At 53.8% G+C, this 5,161-nt stretch overlaps 1 non-coding gene across 1 annotated transcript; it reads left to right on the top strand.

The window, feature by feature from the left end:
• The first annotated feature begins 423 nt into the window (after nt 1–423).
• Trnae-cuc (transfer RNA glutamic acid (anticodon CUC)) lies at nt 424–496 on the top strand. Its single transcript has one exon. It is a non-coding gene; the product is annotated as a tRNA-Glu (tRNA).
• The last annotated feature ends 4,665 nt before the right edge of the window (nt 497–5,161 follow it).

The following is a 5,161-nucleotide window of genomic DNA, read 5'->3' as shown; positions in this document are numbered from 1 at the left end:
GTGGTTCCAGATGCTGTGGGTGGGACATTCCTTGGCTCCACTCTCCTTTCCCGGCTTTCTCATGATTCCTGGTGACAGAGCTGGCATCTCTAGCCAGCCTTGGAGAAGGGCAGGGTTCTTGCTCATCAGCACCCTTCACCCCAGGCAGCCAGAGTCTCCTTTTGAGCCACCCCAGTCCTCTGGGAGTCAAAGCCACCTTCAGACAGGGGCTTTGGCAAGGCAGTTCGAATGGGCTCTGCTGGGCACCTACTATGTATCAGGCACTGTGACAGGCACCAGGGGAGACAGGCCAAGACCTGCTTACAGTACACTGGAGGAATGAGATGGTACTTAGAGAACTCCGGTCCCTGTGAAGTGCCACAAACAGGCACAGACCTGGGAGGAACAAAAGGAGTTCATATTAAAATGCTACTAGGAGGGCTGGGGGATATAGCTCAGTTGGTAGAGTGCTTGCTTCTCATGCACAAGGCCCTGGGTTTGATCCCCAGCATCACCACCACCAAAAAAAAAAAAAAAAAAAAAAAAAAAGTTACTAGGAGGAAGTGGCATTTATAATAGTACTTGAAAGAGACATAGGATTCTGACAGGTGACACAGAATTCTGATGGCTGGGGTTGTATTTCAGGGGGAAGAAAGGATGGAGGAGGAAAGAAAATGCAGGCTTTATTAGGGAAACTAAAGAAGCTGAGGGAAGGGATCCGCAAGGTATGCCTTGGCCTCCCCTTTATTGGGACTTGCCTTCCCAGATGCCTTTGCTCTGTTGTGAGACCCCTGCAGCTTTCAGGTTTCAGGGCATGGCACATAATCAAGGATGTGGGGGGGGGGACTTGGGTGCAGAAAGGTTGAACTTCTGGTTTCAAGAATCAAGTCAAGTTCACTTAAAAGGCTGTGGTATTGGAGTGAAGGGGAGGAAACCAGATGACCTGGGCTTGCCTCTCAGCGCTGACTGCAGGAACTGGCACATTGATAAGCCTCTCTGGGTCTTGGTTTCCTCAGTGGGACATGGAATAACAGCACTGGTGAAATAAGATAATGTCCCTGGTTTGCTCAATAGCTGTGCTTAATAAATACTAGTTTCTTCAAAATTGGGCTTGGCCTGGGGACGGGGAGGAGGAGGGCGCCAACCATTAGGCCCCATGGACAGCTCAACCTGGGGGGTGCTGCCCCTGACCTTTTCATCCAGTGCTTGAAATGCTTGGGGGAAGCCCCACCCCTCCTCAGGCCTAACTGGCTCCTTCACCTGCTCTCCTGCCCACCTGGAGGGATGCTTCAGGCCTTGGGGTCTGTGCCATCCTGGCTGTGGTCACATCATGTGCAGCTCTATCCGGCTGGCAGGAGCAATACAGCCCCAGAGGCTGTGGGCCTAGCATGAGAACCTATGGGAGGCCAAGAGGTGGGGCTTCAAGTCCAGGCATGCGCAGTCACACCGCCAGAGCAGGGCCAGGAATCCAGGTCATCAGCGGATGCTCTCAGGGCTGCTTGTCGACCTTCCCTGGGAGCAGAGAGAACAGAGAAGAGTGAGCAGGACTGAGCTCATGTGCCACCAGAAGGGGTGTGTCTGAGCTACCCACCTCTCTCCACCTCTTGGAAGGACACTAAATGTACTGGCCTCAACTCTCTAGACCTGGCCAGTAGGGGGAGGATCACACCAATCTTGGATATGCTGCTTACCAACGGGGTGATCTTGGGTATGTTATTAAACTCTTCCAGGCTCAGTTTCCTCAACTGTAAAACGGGAATAATGGTTACAGAGTTAACATAGGACCAACATGTATTAGCAGCTCCTTCAATGTCCCTTTACCATAACTCATTTTCTCCCTTGAGGGCAGAATTCTGAGAATCGAGACCTGTCTGCAGGTGAAGGCAGCCCCCCTCCTCACAGAACCCTCCGAATCCCACACCATGGGAAAAGGGTCAATGCAGCCCTGATACCCATGGGGGACAGGCTCCTCAGGTATGCATCCCTAGCGTCCCAGTGAGGCTGAGACAGGCAGGAGCAACTAGCTAGAGAAGGGCGCAGGGAAGGAAGGGAACTGTCTCCTATCAAAACTCAACAGTCCAAATGTCCCAGCCCACTCTCTGCCAGCCAATTGAGAAGAAGCCAGTAGCTAATTCACACTAAAATGTTAATAGCAATAAATGAATCATTGATATTCGCACCCCAGGGGTGTTGATAGCTGTTAATGGCTTTCAGGTTCCAACAGCTGCCTCTGCCTTCAGAACCAGTCAGTTCCCCTTGGGTGGTGCCTGTAGCGCAGCTGAGCGCTGCCTGCCTGCTGCAGGAACGAGGCCCGATGTTTGGGCTCTTGTCAGGGAGCCAACCGTGGGGATCTGGAACATTGATAACCAGAGAACACAAACTAAGGGGTGGGGCAGGGCAGGACTGGGGTACACAGGGTCTGTGACCCCCATCAGCTCCTAGAGGGTAGGTAGACTTCAAAGTTTAGGCCAGACAAAATGAGACTGAGCAGGTGGCTTGCTGCCAATCCCTGCTTCTGTGCTCCAAGAAAGGCAAAGTCTGGAAGGGGTGCACAGGTGACCTTGGAAGGGAGGGTAGGATGTGGACCATCATCACCCACAGTAGGGGCTATTGAATCCTGCCCTTCAACACAGGCAGCTAGGACTGAGGGTGGTTTTGGTTTTTCTTTTTTTTAATTTTTAAAATTTGTGTGTGTGTGTGTGTGTGTGTGTGTGTGTGGTGCTGGGGATTGAACCCAGGGCCTTGTGCATTCGAGGCAAGCACTCTACCAATTGAGATATATCCCCAGCCTAGGACTGAGGTTTTGACGGCAACAACTTCATTGGACCCTTTGGGCTCTTTTGGCTGGAGGGAAAAGGAAGTGGAGGCCATAAGGGGCAGGCTGTAGTCCCTCTTGGGCACAGCTGGCCGAAATAGCTCTTAGGTGCTTAGGCCTGGGCTGTGCACAGTGTTGGGGAGTAGCAGTGAGCCTCAACCTTGTTGCACTTGGAATCACCTGGGGTTATTAGGCTGCAGCAGCTGGTCCTGCAGGCCTGGGAGCTGGGGAAACTGCATTGTGTACCAGCTCCCTGGGAATGCCATGGCTGCTGGTCAGGACCGTGGGGGGTGGGTGGAGTGAGGGTGGATAACTGTGAGTGGGAGGCCAAAGACTCTCAGCAAGACACTTTCTTGCTGTGACTCCTGGGGTTCCTTTGGCTTTGACATTTTGTGCGTCTCTAAGAGCAGGAGTTGGGCAGGGACCAAGGATGCTAAGCGCATTCAGTCACCGCTCCAGGAGGAGAAAGCAGGCACCCTTTGATGGTGATTAAAAATAAAAGCAGTTACCAACCCTCAGAGAACTTACTGTAAAAGCACCTCATCAGAATCTTGCTCTAAGGTGCTTTTGAGGCCCTAGGGACACCAAGTTTGAAGAAAGATTGGGGATGGCAGACACTGGTTTATTTGGCAAACCGATCCACCTCTCAGGCCCTTTGAGGGGTTGAGGGTTTTATTATTTCTTTCTTGATGCCCAATAGAGCCAGTGGCCCAGTGGGGAAAGCAGACTTAGAATGCCTGAGGCACTGTCCCCTGGCTGCAGTGCCCCTGCAGTGAGGGCTCTGGGAACCCTGGCCTCTGACTGACTGACCGCAGGTAAACACTCAGCTTTGTGCAGGAGGAAGCTCCTTCTCAGGGCTGAGTTCCTGTCAAGGAGACAGAGAAAGTTTCCATTGTGTGTGTGTGTGTGTGTGTGTGTGTGTGTGTGTGTGTGTGTGTGAGAGAGAGAGAGAGAGAGAGAGAGAGAGAGAGAGAGAGAGAGAGCGCATGAGCCAGCATGAGCAGGGGCCTGCATGCTCACAAAGGTGCCCTATTATCTTTTCTTACAGAAAATCAGGTCAGTGGTTTGTTGTCATTAACCACAGGGTGCAGTCGGTAGGTGGCCAAAGGTGCCCTGGCTGAGCATAAGGCCTGAAGTCTGGAGCCACCAGGCTATGGAGTCCCCAGAAAGTAGTAGAAACAGTTGCCAATCTGGGGAGGGGACGCTTCCCACCACACCCTGTTCCCTTCCAGCATCCCTCTCATGTTCCTTTCTCTTTCCTCAGGGCTATTTGCCTGGGTGTGCAGCCTCTGCTGGAGGATGCTGTTGAGAAACACGGATTGTGGTTGAAGAAAAGTGGCTGCCTTGCCCCGGGGCTCCTGGTACCGCAGGGGGTGGGAAGTGTGGAAAGTTCTGGGGTTAAATCGGGGATGGGACTCTCCCACAGGTAATAATAACAACAACAGCAAGGGCTCCGCCACTGAGCACTTTCACACTGATCTCCTCACCTCGCCCACAGGCCTGGAAAGCGGGAGAGTAGGTGTTATTGTCACTGCTCCTGTGGCTGAAGGAGTGGGGGGAGGGAGGGTGGAGAGAGGGAGGGTGAAGGAGCTAGTTAAAAGGCATCCCAATTCCCACCCTGACCTCAGAACTCCCCTTCTGGGGTCCCTGAGGGCACCTGGGCCACGCCCCCCCCCAGCTGAAGAGTAAGCTTAGCTGTTGCCCTTGGGGGGGAAGCAGGTCACCGAACCTGCAGTCTCTGCCTGGGTCAGAAAACAGGGTGGGCTTAGCTGGCTCCTTTGGCTCTGGGTCTGTCACATGGCTCTTAACTGTCGCCTGCAATTAAGATGTCAGTGGGGGCCTCTGTCATCTCCAAGTGGAATTGGGGGAGGACCTGCCTTCCCAGGCCTAAGCTCAAAATGTGTGTGTGGGGGGGAGGGGCAGGAGCAGCCACGTCCTCTGGCATGGGTGGCCCCTTCTGCCCTCTTCTCACTCTGTTCTTCAAGTGCACCATCGTCCTGACCACCAGTTCCACCCGTTGCCTCCCACCCCAAGTCCTTTTAGGCTCTGATTTAGGTTTCGAGGCGATCTGGCTGTGTCTTGGTTTTTCTCGCGGTCTCAGACAATGGAGGCTGACGATCCAATTGCTGAGCGCACAACCTCCCCCTGCAGCCAGAAATCATCTGTTACCCATCGCCAGCGCCTTCCCTGGGGCAGGGCTGCTAGACTGAGACCTTCTCCTTCCCTCCCACTTCTTCCTGGAAATGAGCCCCTGTCTCCCCCCCCTTCTCCACAGCCCGCCTCCCGCCTCTCAGGCCTCCCTTGGGGAGGTTCAAGGACAGTCTGTGGCCCCGCCCATCTCTGGGCAGCCTCCCGGCAGAATGGAAG

Source organism: Ictidomys tridecemlineatus, chromosome 3 (assembly GCF_052094955.1).
Source record: "Ictidomys tridecemlineatus isolate mIctTri1 chromosome 3, mIctTri1.hap1, whole genome shotgun sequence".
In the NCBI taxonomy this organism is placed as follows: Eukaryota; Metazoa; Chordata; class Mammalia; order Rodentia; family Sciuridae; genus Ictidomys; species Ictidomys tridecemlineatus.
Note: the sequence above shows the minus strand (reverse complement) of the source record. Positions and strands in the feature narration are given on the sequence as shown.